This window comes from Saimiri boliviensis, chromosome 6 (genome assembly GCF_048565385.1).
Source record: "Saimiri boliviensis isolate mSaiBol1 chromosome 6, mSaiBol1.pri, whole genome shotgun sequence".
Classification (NCBI taxonomy): Eukaryota; Metazoa; Chordata; class Mammalia; order Primates; family Cebidae; genus Saimiri; species Saimiri boliviensis.
Window position 1 is genome coordinate 75,040,908 of NC_133454.1, and position 21,485 is coordinate 75,062,392.

At 34.3% G+C, this 21,485-nt stretch overlaps 2 pseudogenes; both read right to left on the minus strand.

Annotated features, from left to right (window-relative positions):
* Positions 1-4,379: 4,379 nt before the first annotated feature.
* On the minus strand, positions 4,380-5,320 carry LOC141584950 (olfactory receptor 52D1-like; annotated as a pseudogene).
* Positions 5,321-12,088: 6,768 nt separating this feature from the next.
* LOC101048172 (olfactory receptor 52M1-like) lies at positions 12,089-13,031 on the minus strand (annotated as a pseudogene).
* Between the last annotated feature and the right edge of the window lie 8,454 nt (positions 13,032-21,485).

Below are 21,485 nucleotides of genomic sequence, written 5' to 3' on the forward strand. Positions count from 1 at the left end.
TAAGTTATTCATAGTAAAAAGTTTGAGCAAGTGCATAATATGTAATCCTATTTAAAATATATGTTGAATACAAGCAAATTGTAAAACCTCCTATACTCTCTTTTTCCTAATATTTTCTTTCAAGTGCTAAGTAATAGAATGGTGAAAGGTAAGAAAGGTTGGACAAGTTGGTCATAGGGGCTAACCTGAGAGAGGCATTTAAGAATATATAAGGAATGGAGGATACTAAAAACTAGGTAAATGCTTAATGAAATTAAGTAAACAATAAATATAGACTCCACATTTATTGATATTTATGTAATTCATATGTAAAATAATTAATAGTTTCATGAAAGTAAGTCTCACAAAATGCTGATTGCATTTATTTTCTGTCAATACAGTGGTGTAACTTCTTAATGGATTCGTTTTGTTTACTGTCCAGATAGAGCTGATTTATCAAGACAGAGAAATTGAAATAGAGAAAGTTAATTCATGCAGAGCCAGCTAGAGCTTGGATAATTTGGTGGGTAAAGGCCCAGGCAGTTAGGAGTGCCTATTGATTGGTAAGAAATGAAATTATAGGGAGTCAACACTGTCCTCTTGTGCGGAGTTGATCCCTGGGTGGAACCCACATGACCAGGTGACACAGTTTGTCTACCTCAGTGTGCCAGCTGATCCATTGATTGCATGGTCTGAAAAATATCTTAGGTTTTACAATAGTGATGTTATCTCTAGGTGTAATCAAGGAGGTTTAGAATCTTGTGGTCTAGCTGCATGTATCCTAAACCAAAATTTCTAATTTTGTGGAAATTTGTTAATTCTACAAAAGCAGTCTGTTCCCAGGGCAAGAAGGGGATTTGTCCTGGGAAAGGGCTGTTATCATCTTTGTTTCAAGATTAAAGTATAATCTTAAGTTTCCCCCAAAGTTAGTTTGGCCGACACCCAGAAATGAACAAGGACAGCTTGGAGGTTAGAAGCAAAGGAGTTGGTTAGGTTAGATCTCTTTCGGTGTCATATTTTGCAAAGACAGTTTTAGCAAATTTACAAGGTTTTTTTTCTTTCTTTCTTCATTTGAGCATTTTCAGTGTTCAAATTTTTAAAACAAATACTTCTATGGTGCAATCACAATAAAATAGTCATTGTGGAGGGATTAAGATGATCTATACCATATCAAACAACATGACATGTCCTGCATTCCTTATTAAAATTACTTTAATTATTTAATAGTTACTTTGAAAAAGAACATTCTTATTTAATGGGAAAGCCGTGCTTTGTGGGGAACATTCCTGTGTGAGACCCCCAAAAGGCGTGAGTCTCACTATACGGTGAGTTTGATCCCAAACACAGTTTCCTACTGGAGGCAGTCGAGCTATCTGGAAAAAGGATCTGAAAGATGGATGATCAGTTTCTAATATCAACCACAATATCGTTTGGGCCTAAAACTATGCGGTGCTGCTAAACCGAGTGACCCCCTGCCAGCAACCGGTTCCTGCTTTTAACCTTTTTATGACTCTTTAAGAATAAGCCTTAAACCTTTTCTTCACTTGCCTGACTGCCTTGTACCCTAGATAATGGTTTAACTGTCGGGATATTTGCAAAGCAAATGCCACCATAAGGGATGGCTTTGATTTCTGACTCAGAGACTCCTGAATGGGGAAATTGAGATAAGTTGAGTCAGGAGTAGACAAAGGAGAATCCAGTTAAAAGGTATTCTGATGAGCAAAACCAGAAAACCTTTTCACATCTCAGTTCTAAAACAAGATCAAACCAGAGATACTTGCAGCCAGGAGGAATAATGTGTGGATGTAAACAAGCTTTGTGATCACAGGAAATTTTGTTACTTTTTACAACCACTGATTGTGTATCTGACTTTTCAATTGTATAGGACATGTAAGGTATACATTTGCATTTCCTCTTGCAACCATTGTGTATCTGACTTCTCTATTGTATAGGCCATGTAAGGTATACATTTGCATTTCCTCTTGCTATGACATAAACCAGAGCAGAAGAAAGTCTATTTATTCCTGGCCTTTGAAAAATAAAATTTGCTGTTTAGGCATGGCCTATCAGCCCTCCAGATCCCCGCTCAAGCGCACTCTCTCTTCCAGGTATTGGGACCCTCTTGCAGGTCAAGAGACCCCTGGCAGACGTGCCTACCCATCCCAGATGGTCCCCAACAGTGCTTGTGTTTTTAGCTAACAACTATTCTTTTTCTGTTCTTTCTTCTATGTTTTTTTCTAATTAAAATTTTAAAAGCATATATATTATTCTTGAGGCCAAACATCTTCTAAATTCCTGCTGTGGCAAATACTAAATTATATAAAACTCCTACATTAGTACCACAATCTTAATTTTCTTTAAAATAAACAAAAATAAAGTCTATATAATAAGCTAAACCTCCGTCTTGGTCCCAGTTTCTTTCAAATGGAAGAATATCTAAGATTTTCTGATATACACTTTGTCCTCAATTACTTTTCTATTTTTAGTTCCTAGAATATTAACTGTTTACAAGCAAAAAAAAAAAAAAGGTGCATCTCAACAAACTTGTATTGACACTTGCATATCAGTCACTCCAGGCCAACATGTCTGTGTCTACCAAGAAATAATGGAATAAATGAACATTAGTTTTCAAAAAAAAAGAATTCATGTTTGGTCGATGTGTTTTTAACTCAACTTTAGGTGCTGGGCAAACACAGATGAAGAAATCACCCTGTACTGAAAAAAGCAATGCCACTCACAAAATATTGTATATCTTCCATTTGCCAGGACTGACTCTATTCCACATATTAACTATGTCTTTTTTATTTTTGTTTTATGGAGTCGGTGTGAACCTCATGTTTACCTGGAAAGTTTCTGTCTTCTTAGGTAATGTTGATTTACTTGAATATAAACAAGGCCATAGTTCCATGGTTATCACCTGTCTTGCTGAATGAGCTGATTAATTAAAAAACAAACAAGCAAACAAACACACAGGCTCAAACATATATGAAGTACAGATGTCCTCTCTTGAATATTTTTTGGCTTTCACATTCTAGGTGATAGGGCTCAACATAAGAAAGACAACAAAGTAATGTTGGCTATAATGATGTGGATATGTGGAACAATTTTATAACCAAATCTGCCAGTGATAAAGGAGAAAAAGTCAAATATGTATAACAGTAAGATGGTTCAAACATAAGAGTCGCATGTGCTCAAGGTCTTGTGTCTAGCCTTCTGTCATGGGAACTATAACATAATATGAAGAGTCAAAACACAAAAGTTGATTATCAATATAAACACTGAAAATCACCTACAAGGCAGATTAATTAGTAGGCGAAAAGGCATATGAATTTATTTAACATATATGTACAGGAGCTTTCAGAATTCACATCCAACCCTCTCAATGAGGTACAGAAGCGTATACACCATCTTGAGGTTGCAGAGAGAATGAACATGCAGAACATGGCACAAAAGAGGTTATGTTAGTAAATCAAGTTTTAATGGCAAGACAGGTTATAGGACAGGGAGAAGAGTCTTAGCTAGCACAGGTTGTTATGTAGATGAAACCTCACAGGTAGCAGGGCTCAGGGAGATTAGAAGACAAATGTTTCTTTTCAGAACTTTAAAGGTATCAGATTCTTAGTTAACCCAAAAAGAGAAGAGGCACCTGTATTGCAGATTCTCTACATACATCTACAGATACAAATGTCCCCACAAAAGACAGCTTTTCAGGGCCACTTTAGAATATGTCAAATAAATATATTTTGGGCTAAAATGCTTTTATTTCCTGTTGCTTTTCAAAAATGTATATTTGATTCAGGAAAGCAGAGTAGACATTAAAACATTTTACTATAAAACAGGGAAATAAGATTCAAAATTATGTTCAGAATTATTAAGGTATATCATCTCACTTAAGATTCAAATTCACAATCATAAATTTCTGGTTATTCTTAACCATAGATGAACCTGAACCAACACCTTACACCTTACCTAACCTAAAAGTTTTAGCAGAATTTTTAGGAGAAAATCTTCTTAACCCAAATGTATGCAATACATTTCTTACATATGACACAAAAATTATTCATGAAAGAAAATAAGGTGAATTAGACTTTATAAAACTTAAAATTATTTAAATATAAATTTAGTTACACCTTAAGAAGTTGTAAAGTCTACAAGAAAATCAGGATTAGAAACATGAATAATGATTTAGAATTTTGCTTTAAAATGTTTCTCCCTTCTATGCATCTTCCATATTCATTACTGCTGACTGAAGTCAATATACTTAACAAGATTTAACAGCCTATATGAACTAGAACTTTCACTGGAAAGTTAAACTTTAAGGGGGTGCTGATTTATTTTAAATGTTATCTGTAAACCCCTCTCTTTTTTGATGACCTGGAATATCAAATATCCTTGCAAAGTCAAAAACCTTTTACTGTTAAGAATTTAAAGACTCTCTCCCTGATCCTTTTAGTTTTAACACCATAAATAATAGGATTCATCATGGGTGGGATAAGAAGATATATATTAGCTATAAAAATGTGGATATGTGGAGCAATGTGGTGGCCAAACCTATGAGTAAGAAAAGAGAAAAAAGCTGGTGTGTAAAACACCAAGGTGACCCATACATGGGAGACACAGGTGCTTAAGGTCTTGTGGTGGGCAGCTTTGGATGGGAGGTTGAAGACAGAAGAATAAGAGTATAGGAACAGATGATCAATATGAAGTCCAGTCCTCCTGTCAGGAATGCTATGATTAGGCTGTAAGCTCTACGAATCTTGGTTTCAGTACAAACAAGCTTTATTAGGGCCATAAACTCACAGTAGGTATGGGAGATGACATTTGTTCTGCAGTAGGAAAGCCACCTGAGGAAGAAGGGATGTGGATAGAGGAGTACAGCTCCTCTGAAGACAATAACCAAACCTAAGTCTACAACCACTGTCGGTGTTAGGATAGTGGAATGTCTCATTGGGTGACAGATGGCCACATAGCGGTCAAAAGCCATGGCCAAGATAAATCCAGATTCCATGGTAGACAGAGAGTGGATAAGATACATTTGAGTGAGGCAGGCTTCAAAGTAGATATCTCTGTCATTGAACCAGAAGAGGCTCAGTATCTTAGGAAGTGTAGTAAAAGTAAGCATTAAATCAGCCACAGAGAACATACATAGAAAGAGATACATGGGTTCATGCAGTTTGGGATCTGTCTTGACAATTAACAAAAGAGTAGTATTTCCCATCAGTGACAATATGTAGACCAGGCAGAAAGGGACAGAGATCCATTTGTGGGCAGCTTCCAACCCTGGAATGCCAAGTAGAAGGAAGACGACAGGTTGAAGGTTGGTCCTGTTGAAAGCTAACATTATGTAAGCAATGGATAGTCCATGGTTCTGTTGAATTAAAAATCACAAAGTTTATAGATATGTGAATACCAAACTTTTATTATTATCATTATCATTATTATTATTATTATTATTATTATGGAGTTGTAAAGATGTGTACATTCAATTACATAGAGTAGGCTACGGAATAACGTTCTCAGTAATACCATCTTTCAATGAATCAAATGCATGTGAGTGTGATTTTTTTGGGTAAGAATAATTGGCAGAAAAGCATTCTATGTGAGTATATATTACATATACATTTGTGATTTTTTTCAAGAGGTATTGTCCAGCTGGCTGGATACATTTTAGTAGTATTATAGAGAGAGCAATTGATATACTGATAAATACAGAGATATAATTTTCCTCCATCTGAGACAGTCAAAAAAGAAAAAGAACAACTACCATGCCATTGGTATATTTAACCCTTCTTGTCTATTATCAATGATAGTGCACATAGAATGGAGGAACAGGAGACTTGGGAAATACTGAAAAACAACTAGGACAATTAGTTGAGATTTCAGAAGGAAGAGGTGTAAGCAAAAATGATTTGCTATAATGGAAGGCAAATCATTGAGTTAATGAAGAAAATACCTTATTCTTCATAAAATCAGAGAAACTCAATAGTTAATTATCATTTTACAAAGGATAATCTAATAGAGTAAATGTGTAAATCTAGGAAACATGAGTATTCATGTTACTATATATTTGTGTTCTCTTATAAATGATCAGTCAGACTCAGAATGTACACAATGCATTCCTCAAAGTCACACAATGTGCTTGACTTGATTTTTGTTACCCAAGTAAACTTAAGATGTACAGTTAAATGGTTATTTTGCTTGAAATATTGATATATTAATATGAGGAGCCTATGTAATATGAGGAATCCTTTTTGTTTGAATAAAACTATGTATAAAAAGACAAATAGAGAAATGACAGATACAGGTGAGGTGAAGGAAGGCAGCAAACCACACTGCCATGTGTGTACCTATGCAACAATCTTGCATGTTTTTCACATGTACCCCAAAACCTAAAATGCAATTTAAAAAAAAGAAAAAGAAAAAAAAAAGACAAATACAGGTTTGACCAAGATATATCAGGACTAAATCCAATAGTGAGATAAATCTCAGCTTGAATATTGAATTAGTCTTCTTCTGTGCTACTTTTTATAAAGTCAAAAGGTTGAACCCCTTTCAGATACCAAGGAGGGCTGCGAATTCCTCCTTAGGATTTGACTTACAGCCTCCATCCTAGGCTTTAACATTCTTTTTTCATGGAAGCACTGACTTCTGCTGTCCCCAATTAAACATCTCTCTACTGCCTATAACCTGTTTAATCTTACCTCTATAACTAGATAGTCTTGCTTCACAGCTAGAGACTCAGCTGAATGATGGCTATAAGTATAATAGGTGCTCTAATACTTCTTATCCCAGGGGACAAAAGGCCTGTAAGGAACACACACACTCTCTGTCTCTCATCTATTTTCTCTCTCTCTCTCTCTCTCTCTCTCTCTCTCTCTCTCTCATTCGAGTTTCTCATGAGAATGCTGTTTGGTTGTAAACATTGTAAACAGTTTCAGCAATCTTTCCCAGTCTTTCCAAGCAAAATATACAATGTCTTAAAGGGATTCAATCTTGTTGTTCTTTACCACCTGAACTCTGAGCATAGAAACCAGTAAGAGATAGTCTCTAGACTACAGGTCTCTTGAGATACTTTATTTCTTGTACTTCTCAGACTTAAGTACATGCAGGTGTTGTAAGTGCCACCACCTCCAGCTAGTTTTTGTATTTTTAGCAGAAACAGAGTTTAACCATGTTGGCTAAGCTTGTCTTGAACTCCTGATCTCAGATTATCTTCTTACATTGGCATCCCAAAGTGCTGGGATTATAGGCATGAGCTACCATGTCCAGCCAATTTTATTTAAACTTTTTATAAAAATCATTGGCTCACAGATATCAGTTATCAGAATGGGTGGCTTAGAAAATATGAACAATTATTTTGAAAAAGTCCCAAGAACACTACATTTTAAATTGGTAAATCATTATTTTTAGTTAGTAATGTTGTGTTACATACTGATAATTGGCCAACAAAGTAAATTTTAAGTACATTAAAAAAACAGTAATATTAGAGAAGATGAAAAAGATGTCAGGATATTTTTCCTAATGTTTTACATTCTTCAACTGCATTTAGTCCATGGCTCCAGATCCTTCCAGAGGAGACTGACTATGTTTTCAGTTTCCACTGAGAGACTTACATTTTTGAATGATTTATGATTACATTACTGGTGCTTTTCTATTTCACTGCCCTAGAGTCACATTAGAATCATTAATTTTCTTCTAATTTCTGAAAATCTTCACAGTCAAATATTTGACTTTTCAGCAATTCTATAATTTGTGTAAATAATTATCTGCAAAAATGATGCCAAACACTAACTATTCAAGTGCTTTTTGTTGTGTGGTTAGACTCTGACTAATGTAGATGCCTTTCATAATAATACAGGGTTAGAGGTTTCAGTAATTTGTTTACTGAAAACAATGGCATAACATTGCCCTCATAGTTATCTGATTTTAATTATTACAAAAGAAACAATTAAAAGCCACTTATACCCTCAAGATAATAAGGGTCATATGTGAAACACTCACAGGAAATACCATACTCAATGGCAAAATATTAAAAAGCTTATTCTTTAAGATCAGGAACAAGGCAAAAATGCCCGCTTTCACTGCTCATATTAAACAAGTACTAGAAGTCCTAACCAGAGCAATTACACAAGAAAAAGAAAGAAAAGACATCCAAATTTGAAAAGAAAAACTAAAATTATATCTGTTCACAAATGACATTACCTTAGAAGTAAAAATTCAAAAATATTCTATATACACATTGAAAGAAGAAAGACAAACAGAAATTGCCTGGTAGAATAAACAAAATCAACCTGCAAAAATCAGTTGCATTTCTGTGTGCTAATCATAAACAATCTGGAAAAGTAAAGTAAGAGAATAATGTTATTTATAATTGTATCAAAAAGAATAAAATAAGAATAAACTTAAGCAAAGAAGTGAAATACTTATAAACTAACTATAAAATATTGCTGAGGACAGACATGGTGACTCATACCTGTAGTCCTAGCGCTTTGGGAGGTAGAGAAGGGTGAATCACCTGAGGTCAGGAGTATGAGATCAGCCTGGCCAACATGCTGAAACCCCAACTTTACTGAAAATACAAAAATTAGCCAAGTGTGGTAGCAGACACCTGTAATCCCAGCTGCTCAGGAGGCTGAGGCAGGAGAATCACTTCAGCCCTGGGGGACAGAGGTTGCAGTGAGCCGAGATCACAACATTCCACTTCAGCCTGAGTGAAAAAGTAAGACTCTGTCACAAAAAAGCTGAAATAAATAAAATAAGATGCAAATAAATGAAAAGATACATTCATGGATTAAAAATTTTGATATTGTTAGAAGGTCAATAATATCCAAAGTGATCTACAGATTCAGTGCAATCTCTACTGTTTCAATGATATACATATTTTCTGAAATAAAATATCCAAAACCCAATTTAAATTTGATATGAAATATCAAGGGACCCTAAGTAGCCAAAACAATCTTAAAAAAGAATAGCAAACGTGGAGATCTCACATTTTCTGATTTCAAAACATAGTAGAATACTATGGTGATCAAACCAGCATGGGACTGGAAGAAAGACAGACATATTGATCAATGAAATAGAATAGAGAGTCCAGAAATAAATGCTCACATATATGATAAAATGATCTTTATAAGTGCCAAGACCATCCAATGGAAAAGTACAGTCTTTTCAATAAATGATACTGCAAAACTGGAAAAAAAGTGCAAAAGAAGTTAGACTTTTATCTTGCAGAATATTAAAATTATACAAAATGAATCAATGACCTATATGTAAGAAATAAAACTAAAATTCCTAAGAAAAAAACAGAAGTGAAAAGTTTCATGGCACTGGATTTGCCAAAGCTTTATTGGATAGTACATCAAAATCACAGGCAAAAAAGTAAAAATAGATAAATCAGAGTTTATCAAAATTAAAAACTTTTGTGCATCACAGTATACTATCAACAGAGTAAAAAAGCAACCCTGAAACAGCAGAAAATATTTGAAAATCAAATATGTTATAAGAATTTAATAGCCAGAATATAAAAAGAATTGCTAAAAATCAGTGATAACAACAATAAAATGATTGAAAAATGCTCAAAAGACTTGAACACGCATTTCCATAGAATATATAGAGATGGCCAATAAGCACTTGAAAAAAATTTAAACATCATTAATTGACAGAGAAATGCAAAGCAAAACCGCAGTGAGATACAAGTTTATGCCCATTAGGATGATTATTATTAAAAATATAAATTAAAATAAAATAACAAGTGTTGGCATAGATGTGAAAAATTAAATTATTGCACATTGCTGCTTACAATGTAGTGTAATGCAACTGTTCTGAAAAAATGAAAACAAACAAAAACAATGGTTCCTTAAAAAGTGAAACACAAAATTACCAGGTCATCTAGCAATTAGACCTCTGGGTATACACCCAAATGAAATGAAAGCAGGGACTTGAACAGATATGTTCAAGTACATGTAAACTCATGTTTATAGCACTATTATTCACAATAGCCAAAAGGTAGAAACAACCCAAATGTCCATCATATAAATGGATAAACAAAGTGTGTATGTATATGAGTATGTGTGTGTGTGTGTGTGTGTGTGTGTATACACACATGCATGCATTGTAATATGATTGAAACTTAAAAAGAAGGAAATTCTAGCACATGCTACAATGTAGATGAACTTGTGCTAAGTGAAATAAGACAGTCACAAAAGGGCACATGTTGTATGGTTCCACTTATATGAGGGGCCTAGAATGGTAAAACTTATAGACAGTATGTGGAATGAAAGGAGGGGAAAATGAAGACTTAGTGTTTAATGAATATAGAATTTCAGTTGGGAAAGATAAAAAATGTTCAGGAGATGTATAGTGGTTACGGTGGTGATGGTTACAAAACAGTATGAATGTACTTAATGTCACTGAACTGTACATTGAAATGATTATAATGATAAGTCTTTTGTGTATTTTACTACAACTTAAAACATTTTCAGTGAAATGTCCATTAGGTATATTTTGTCTTAATACTAAAAATGTGAGTGATGATTATATAGATTATTTTTATGTATTATTAATATATAAATGTATATTTAAAAAGAAACAACAGGGAAGGCTTCCTTCAGTTGACACTGAACTGTATCATAAAATATCAATAATGGTGGGAAGTGTATGACAGTGATGTATGACAGCAAAAGGTATTTGAGGAAGAAAGGAAAGCATATATATAACAGTATGTAAGTATATACCAAACTTAATATAGTCTGTTGAATTTATAATTTAGTGCATAGAATTCTAATTTGACCCCATCTGTTTAGTTCACATGATGCAACAAGAGAGCTGGAGACCTTAAATGATCAGAGAAATTTGAAACGGCTGTGCACTCAGGCAAAATGAGTGATTTTGTTTCACTGTTTCCCAGGTATCAAAAGATTCTAAATAACTTAATTATGACCTTTTAATGCAAATGTTTCCTAAGGAAAAAGTAAGATAAAAATAATACTGATGGAAGAATAAATGAGAGTGTTATGAAAATTTGTCTAAATCAATCTAATCCAATTTAAACTTATTGAACACATATTATAAATGAATGAATAACTGTGTCAACAAAAGAGATGATGAAAGGAGTCACTGCATTCTTATCACTCTTCTATTGCATTTCCATAGCATTATTTTATTCTCTAGAAAGCTTTAATAATGTAAACCATATATGGCATGAAATTAAGCAAACTATTCCATACAAAAAGGAAAAATAATATTGAGGTGTTGTCATATTTGCTAAAACAGAATGGAATCAAACGTATTCATTATATAAGCATCAAAAGATATAAATTTTACACAGTTGCAAATATATTAAATAAGTTGTAATGTGCATTTCCTAAAGCATTTTAAACAAGCCAAGGGTGGAGAACTTAGGAAATCATAATCATTGAGGGAAGAATGAAATAGCCTTTATTTTTTTATTGAGTGCTTTCTCTGTGCCATTTCAAGTTACACATCTCATGTAATTCTCACACAACCCTATAAAACAGATTCTATTATCATTTATTTAGATGTATCAGAAAACTGAGACCAAAATTAAATGAATGGAAATAAAGCTACCCAGGGAAGAATACTGGGTATTCACCCAAGCAGTCTAACTCTAAAGCCTGGACGCCTAACCAATAAACTATTAGACTACCCAGAAAAAATAACGTGGAATCTAAATTCTACAAAATAGAATGTGTTCGGTTTAGGCATATTATCAGGAAGATATATGTTTAATTAAAGGAAATGAAACCTAAGCCTTCTAATTAAGGAATGGTCTTCATCAGTGAAACTATGAGACTGAAGACTGGGGAGGCGAGGGTGGGAATGAGAACATTTGAAAAGAAAAAAAAGAAGATCCAACAGATACATATGAGAAGATTAACAATCTCTTCTCCAATATTTAGTAAATAAAAAAGTTGAAACTACTTGTTGAATTAGAATCTGTGGAACTTACGATAACCTGATAAATAACAGAACTTTCAGATAATGAATACTATTCAATTTATGGGAGTAAGAGCAGTTAGTTTTTTTCCCTACGTCATCTTTTGCATTTAGATTTATTCTTCAACTGTCTCTATTGGTAATCCAAATAAAGTCAAGCAGCTTTAACGTTTAGCACCTTAAGAACATGCTCCCGTATTTTCTTGGTCCTTAGTCCATACACAATAGGGTTGAGAAAAGGGGGAACCAAAAGGTACATATTTGCAATAAAAATATGAACATGTGCTGGCACATTTTTCCCAAAACGGTGAATGAAAATTGAAAATCCAGCTGTGGAATAGAAAACAAGGATGACACAGACATGGGAGCCACACATGCCTAAAGCCTTGAAACTAGCTTCTCGAGATGGCAGGTGGAATACAGAGCGTAGGATGAAGACAGGATACAGCAATGAGAATGACATCACATGAGGCAATGATAGAAGCCATACTGAGACTATAGCTTTTGGTAGCACCTATGTCCATACACACAAGCTTCACCACAGCCATGAACTCACAGTAGGTGTGGGCAATGATTCGTGTTCTGCAGTAAGGCAGCTGTTTGAGCAGAATGGGATGTGGAGAAAAGAAAGCTACTCCCCGACACATGACTATAATACCCATTAGAGATACACGACTGTGTGTAAGAATGGTGGCATGGCGCAGTGGGTCACAGATGGCCACATAGCGGTCAATGGCCATGGCCAGGAAGAAGCCAGATTCCATGGCAGTAAAGCTGTGGATGAAGAACATCTGGGCCAGGCAAGCATCAAAGGCAATGTCATGAACTCCAAGCCAGAAGAGACAGAGCATGAGAGGTAGTGTAGATGTGGAAAGGACCAGGTCAGTGACTGACAGCATGCACAGAAACAGGAACATAGGCTGGTAGAGTCTTCGCTCTGCCCTCACCACAGCCAGGATGGTCACATTCCCCACCAAGGCCACCATGTACATGGAGCAGAAGGGAATCCCAATCCAGACATGCAGGTGCTCTAGTCCTGGGATGCCCATCAGCAAGAAAGTGACAGGAGAGGTACAAAAAGCATTGAGAAGAGGCATATTTTTTTTTCTTTGCTTTCTTTATGAGTTATTCTGAAAATAAAATTGTTATGACAATGTGGTCACAATCAGACAATGAAACATGATGTTTCCTTCAGAGAAATCTTTAATTATCTGTTGTCACAAGCAATCGAAATTCACAATCTGTTGTTGTAAGCAATTTAAATTCACTAGGACCAGAATCATAAAATAATTACTTACAGTATACCAAATTTTGTACATTTTATTGTTGTACAAATTGTTGTAATGCTGAAAGGTAACTCTTAAAACATGTCATATTATCATAGAGACCTATAAGTCACTTTGTCTATTCATTTCCAGTAAAAGATTCCATCTATGGGGTCATAACTGAACGTCTTCCAACAAATATTTCCTGAGCAGTTATTCCATAAGAAACCATGTTCTATAAACTGGGAATACATAAATAGATATATCAAAGAGATAACACTCTGCAAGGAGAAGGAAGACACCATAAAAATGATACATAATGAATAGTGTATATGGTTATTAGATTGGGTGGTGAGAGTTGTCACATTTAAGTTGGAACTTGTATGATGGAGCCTTAACTATTCAGAGTCTTGGATATTACATATTCTGACAATAAAAATATTAAGAAAAAATGCTATGAAGAAGAAAGAAACTGGAAGGGACAAGGAGGCCAAGGCTTCTAAAACTTAGGAAGCAAAGAAGAAAGTCAAAGGAGAAAAGGATTCCTTATCCCTTTTATCAGCTTCTTCATGTCTTTACTGTTTCCTTTGCCCGTTGTAGAAAAATGCTAGTTACATTAACAGTTATACAGAGAATATAAAAATTTCTCTGCTTTATTTTCTTTTACCAGGCCTTTCTGAAAAATACCTATTTTTTGTATCAATTAACTGGTTGCCAACTTATGAATGTTATAGGTAACAATCCCATAATTTGCCATGTTTTTCATCTATATTTTATTCTAAGGTCTCTATAATATCATTTGTTTCATAACATTTTCTTAGTTTTTCCTCTATGTTTCCCTAATCTTAGTTACCAGAAAGCTCTAAGTCTATTTACTGTTTTAACAAATATGTTGACTCCAGTGTCAAATACGATACATGCTTAGTAAATATTGAAGTCCTGCATTTAGTACCACCAATAAACTGGAGCTCATGGAAAGTATACTTCAGATATACAAATGTGAAAGATGCAAACTGTTATTCCTAAGGCACAGGGGGATGCTATTCTATGGTATATAGATTTGAATTTATAAGTCAATCTCTACGGGATACTTTCATATCAGTTGTAACTAGACATTATTTGGAGTGAAATAGAATTTTTGGAATGCTTCTTCTTTGAGCTCTCCTTCAGTATTTCTCTCATGTGAGTGAGTTTTCCATAAACACAAGAGATTAAGAGGAAGACTCGTACAATTTTAGAGAATTATAAAAGTACTTTTGCTTTCGGTAGAAAATTGTATAATCCATAATTTAATTGACATAGAGAACAGAGATAAATAGTCTCTGTCCTTCTCTGTATGGATATAATATTGCAGTTTTAGAAAGCACAGTAAGATATTGTGGTTTCTAAAATAGGATTAATATAATCTATATATTTATGAATTAATTTGCCACCCTGAGTAGGTAGTTAATCTGACAAATAAAATATCATGGATTAAAAAATTTTAATTTCTGATCAATTATTCATTTCTCTCATGTACCCATTAAGTAGGGCATAGAATATATCATTTTGAATTATATCTATATCTATATCTATATCTATCTATCTATCTATCTATCTATCTATCTATTTCAATAAAAGATATTTCTTAACATTTACCACAGTCACTACCTTCCAATTTCCCATCCTCATTTATTCTGACTTAGAACATTTGATTTAGAAGCTTGTATTATAACATATGCAAAGTAATTCTTTTATTGGCTTGGTAAACTGATCTAATAGTATCAGAGTTATCAGTTATTTACTAAAGCAGCTTTCTTATACATCTTCTCATAGTTCCAGTAGATAGTCCAGTCTCCATGGCAGAGAAACCCTGGAATGAAGTGGTTAAGCACGAGGGAGGGAGTATGAGGGTTACAGCAGGGAAAGACTCTAAGTCATCACAAATACTTCACTTTTAGACAAATTCTTTACTATTTTATGTGTTTCCCATCTTCCTTTAAGTCAGTGACCTTGGGTAGTAGCCTCCAGGAGAACCTGCTCTCACTATGTAACAAACAAATTCTTATAAGTATAACATGCACTCATAAGAATTTCAACAGCATTACCTCAAAATATACTTTCCAGAATCAATAAATTATCCCAGATAGGAGAAAAAATGAGTTATATGGAAATACTTGCAAGAGACCAAATTAAGTTTAGCAAGTCACATAAAGCCATCTTGAATAAATGGTAATCAGGCTGGGATGTAAAGAATATTTTTAAAATGGCCTATTGGATATAAACAGAAATAAAAACAAGGATGGATATATAATATTTGCAATTATATAGCTATAATAGAGATCTATCTATACAAATACACATAAATTAGTAAGAACAAAAGCATAAACAAAGTTTCATAAAGAAAAGCAAATATGAAATAATGAATTAAAATCTAATTTAGTTGAGATTTAAAGCATACAAACATATTTACATGGATGAGATTATATGGGCAAACAGTAGTCCCCACACATCAAATCAAATATGAAATAATGAATTAAAATCTAATGTAGTTGAGATTCAAAGCATACAAACATATTTACATGGATGAGATTATATGGGCAAACAGTAGTCCCCACACATCAATCAATTAGGTCCCCACCACCTAATTTTATAATATAGTCTCTAGAGCAGTGACTGTCACTTATTAAGTGCTCAATAAATAAACACTGGATATGTAAATGCAATATAGAACATTGCAAGAGCAGAGGTGGAAAGTGCACACACTCACAGATACACACACTGGTTTACAAAACCATTTTTGCCCAAGTACTCAGGATATAATCTCTCTGCTATCATCTCCCTAAAAATGCCAACCTGTGAGTCCAGTAGTCACAGATATCCATATTTTTGTTCTTTCAATAGATCCAAACAATATTAAATATGCTCAAGTTGAGAAAAAACCCTCATTTCTATTAAATCCTTTTAAAAAGACGTATATTTCCTAGAATCTAGCTATTTCTTCATTTTAACCATGGAGAATAAAGAAATGTGCATTCCTTCAGTCCAAAAATTAATATCTTTTCCTTTGAATCTATGTCATTTAAAAAATAAGAAGGTATTGTTTAAGTATCATGTCCTTTACATTTTTCCATAGACATTTAAGCTATTCTTTCTTTCCATCCCTCTCTCATTTCAAAAAAAACCTTAACTAGTTCATAAAGAAACTTATTCAGAGTCAAGAAGCAAGCTAAACATGCAATCTCCATATGTAGCAGCTTCAGCATGGTCATCTCAAGGGATAAATGAGAATAACATTTGACACAACAGGTCCCTATGGAAACATTGGCAGAAGAGGGAAAAATTTTTAGTGGTAATGATTGATAATAGACATAATTTCAGGGATAATTTACCTTTGCATTCTCGCAGGTTTATACCTGCAGATGTAGCCACCCCTCAGTAGTTTCAAATATTATGTCAGCCACTCACCAGGACCAGTACCGAATAAAGTAGAATGACCCAGAACACATTCTTTTTTCCTTTAATTCACTAATCTAATTCAAATACCAATTTAAGCCAGAAACCATACACATGAGAAACTCTCCTTTAAAAATAAAAGAGAAGTTAAGACATCCCCAGATAAACAAAAGCTGAGGTAATTTATTATCACTATACCTGGTCTATGGGAAATGCAAAAGTGAGTCTTTTATGTAGAAATGAAAGCGGCTAGAGAGTGATGGAAAAACAAAAATATAAAGTTTTTCAGTAAGGATAAAACACATGGACAAATAAAAAATTAGCATCACCAATATTTTTGTTCACAACTTTATTTTGTATTCTTTTTTACAGAAATATAAAATGAAAGCATAAAAATAATCATGAATCCATATTAATGGATACACAATATATAAAATGTGATATCAAAAACACAACAGAAAAAACATTGTATGTTTGTATAGGAGATGAAGCACTAAAGGAGTGGAGCTTTAGTAAGTTGAGATTAACTTGATATCAGTTAAAAAATATTATTATAATTGCATTTCCAATTTAGGGGAAAAAATGCAGCTTGCTGCCAGAACAGTATTCTCAATACAAATACCAGATGGGTTAAGAAGTTACATGCTGGCAAACCCACTGCCAGTATCATACTGAATGGGCAAATACTGAAAACATGCCCCTTGAAAACCCCCACAAAACAAGGATGTTCTCTCTTACCATTACTATTCAACATAGTATTGAAAGCTCTGGCCAGGCCAATCACACAAGAGAAAGAAATAAAGTGTATTCAAATAGGAGGAGAAGAAGTCAAATTATCTTTCTTTGCAGATGACATGATTCTATTTCTAGACAATGGAAAAACATTTCATGTTCATCAATAGGAAGAATCAATATTGTGAAAATGGCCATAGTGCTCAAAGTAATTTGTGCAGTCAATGCTATTCCCATTAAACTACCAGTGACATTCTTCACAGAATTAGAACAAAAACTACTTTAAAATTCATGTGGAACAAAAAAAATGGCCCATATAGCCAAGACAATCCTAAGCAAAAATAACAAAGATGAAGGTATCACACTCACCAACTTCAAGCTATACTACAGGGCTATAGTAACCAAAACAGCATGGTACTGGTACAAAAACAGATACATAGACAAATGGAACAAAATAAAGAACACAGAAATAAGAACAAACATATTAAACCATCTGATTTTCAACAAATCTGACAAAAACAAGCAATGAGGGAAAGGATTGCCTATTTAACAAATGATGTGGGGGAACTGGCTAGCCATATGCAGAAAATTGAAACTAGACCCCTTCCTTACACCTTATACAAAAATTAAGTCAAGATGAATTAAAGACTAAATATAAAACCCAAACTATAAAAACCCTAAAAGAAAATCTAGGCTATCCATTAGAACATAGGCACAGGCAAAGATTTCATGACGAAAATACCAAAAGCAATTGCAACAAAAGCAAAAATTGACAAATGGGTTTTAATTAAACCAAAGAGCTTCTGACCAGCAAAAGAAACTATCACCAGAGTGAACAGACAACCTACAGAATGGGAGAAAATTGTTGCAATCTATCCATCTGACAGAGGTCTAATATTCAGAGTCTACAAAAAACTTAAACAAATTTACAGCAACAACAACAAAAAATCATTATGAAGTAGGCAAAAGACATGAACAAACAGTTCTCAAAAGAAGAGATTCATACGCTCAGCAAACAAATGAAAAAGAGTTCAGTATCACTGATTATTAGAGAAATGCAAATCAAAACCATAATGAGATATCATCTCATGCCAGTCAGAATGGCTATTATTAAAAAGTCAAGAAATGGCCAAATGCGCTGACTCACACCTGTAATCCCAGCACTTTGGGAAGCCAAGGCAAGTGGATCACCTTAGGTCAAGAGTTTGTGACCTGCCTAGCCAAGATGGTGAAATCCCGTCTCTATTAAAAACACAAAAATTAGCTGGGCATGGTGGCAAGTGCCTGTAGTCCCAGCTACTCAGGAAGCTAATGTAGGACAATTGCTTTAACTGGGGTGGCAGAGAAAATACAGACCAAGTCTGAATACACAGCTCCACTTAAACAAGGGTGGGAGAATTTATAGGCCATTTGTGTTTACTAATTAATTGCTTTAACCCGCAGAAAGTAAGCTTTCTCCTGTATTCATTGTAAGAAGTAGCTTTTTTGTTTGGTTTTGTTTTTATCTTTTTTTGAGATGGAGTCTTGTTCTGTAGCCCAAGCTGGAGTGCAGTGGCACTATCATGGCTCACTGCAATCTTTGTCTCCCATGTTCAAGCAATTCTTCTGTCTCAGCCACTTAAGTAGCTGTGACTACAGGCACGTGCCACCATGTCTGGCTAATTTTTTATATTTTAGTAGAGACGGGGTTTCACTGTGTTGCCCAGGCTTGTCACGAATTCCTTAGCTCAGGCAATCCTCCTGCCTCAGCCTCCCAAAGTGCTGGGATTACAGGTATGAACCACTGCGCCCGGCAAATATTCACATCTTCAAATAGCTGAGAAAGCATTTACAATTATAAATTTCCTAAGGTAATATGCTAAGGAAAGGGAGATCAGGGATTTAGAGTCAGAAGAAGCCTAGTTAAGGTTTAGTCAAGCCGAGGAGAGCTTTAAAGCCTCCTTGGTCACACCCTAGATATAAAGAAGTGAGAATTACATAGTACATGTGGATTCTGTGTGCTCTATCGCTCTCAAGAGCCAAAATGTATCTTGGCAGATCTCAAGAGAATAGGGTTAGGGCCCTACAGGGAGGGTACAGGTGAATTAGTGGATAACGAACTAGTGAGGCCAAAAGACATGGATTACCACGTGGTAAACATAATTCATAGAATTTGTAGTCCAGGTGTAATTTACCAATCAGATTGTATATTCTTACAATAAATAATAATGTCTGGTAACACGGTTACGGGGCTATGGATCCATCTGTATTAAGTCTTCAGGGAATAGATCCATAAAGCTACTCTTTTACATATTTTTCCCATAGAAACAGGAAAAGGTTTGGTTACTTTTTATTTCCATTCCTTCCACTTGTAACCTTTGAATAACACCTTAAATTAAAAAATCATACTAAAAAAACATTGTCCTTGATCATAAGCATTTGTATCATCTAATAGGTCATTAATAACCTCTTCACAACCTGATGAATCATATTATTATCTAGCCAATTAATTGTCTAGGCCCTGAGTACCTAATCTGTAATAAATTACATTTAAGGCTTTAAGGAGGGAATGAATCAATTCCCTAACCTCAACCATCAGGTAATGTTTCATTTGTTAGCTCTATGATTAAACTTCTAGGACTGTGTAAGAAATCTATGACTGTATGCCCCAGAATAATATATACCTTACACACCCTATTCTCACTAAAATTAAGATATCGCTTTTTCTTCCTTATTTTTTAAATTTTTTTCCTTCTAGATCTATGTCTAAGCAATAGATTATATAATATCATATTTCAACTGACACACCAGGTCTTCCATCAGAGAGTAAAGAAGAAAACACTAAGTAATACAACATGATATTGCACATAATTAATGGCATTCAATGGCAAAGAAATGTATTATAATACATTTGTGGTTAGACAACTAACACTATATTTGAAGTATTCCCCTAAATTCCATGAAACTCATCACTGGGAGTTCTTGAGTAGAATATTCTGATAGTAGAGTTGCATAAATGGTCACTGCATAATTTCATAAATATTGCCAAAGAATGGGTGCAAAGTGGTGTCAAAATGGAACAAAGTAGATAATGATGCATGCTCAAATTGGACTAAATAACAGGGAAAATCTGCAGCATCTTGCCGTTAAGAAGATTAAAATATGATTTAAAAAACCTTGCAAAATGTTATGATGGTTTCAAATAATTTTTGTAGTAATAATAGTAGTATTAATATGAGTTGCAGCTGTAGTATCATTATGTTTGCAAACATAAAATGTACAATTTTGTTTCCTTACATTATAAGCCTGGCCATAGGCCAGAAAGTTGACCAAATGACTGCCTTCTGCATTTCCAGATTACAAATTCTCCATTTCTCAGATATTTTTCTCAGATTCCAAATGATCCCATTATTTAATATTTTCTGGTTCCTATTCCTTGGAAATAGCTTCTAGTGAAGTAACTGAATGCTTCTTGCTATGTGCTTTTTTGCAATAGGTATCTTTCTCCTACAAAGTAAGGTCAAGTCTCAGAAAGGTAATGACCTCTCTAGGGACAAGGTCTGTAGCATCATCCTGGGATCAGCTTAGACTTTAAGAAAAGCCAGGAAGATAAACAGTTAAGAGCAGATGATGAAAGACACTTAGCAATTCATTCATATCTTTCCAAATCCAAAATCCAGCAGGAAAGAGCTGTTTTATCCATTGTCTTTACGCTCCAGCTAGCTGTCTATTAATGTGGGTGAGTTTCTTCTTCATGCTTTGGGAACTGTTTATTGCTAAGAGTTTCTCATTGTAGCAAATGTTAAAAGGAAGTAGGAAGATTACTGGGTCAGATTAACTTATGCTGTATCTCTCAATTACAACCTTTTCTTTGGTATGCCCATCTTCTTTCTCTGCTCCCCTCCCCACAGGCATTTTCTTGGTTTGTTTTATAAACATCATGAGAGATGGACTAGATTTACATCATTTAAAGATGGAAGAGATGCAAAGGTAATTTAGTGCCATATTATTAGCTGCATGTGGAAGAAATTTAATGAACACACTCCAGTTAATTAGTAGCAACAGCAGGGTGTGAATAAGGTTTCCAGTGTCCCCTTCCAAATTTTGTTACAAAGTAGTTCTAACATTGATTGGTTTATT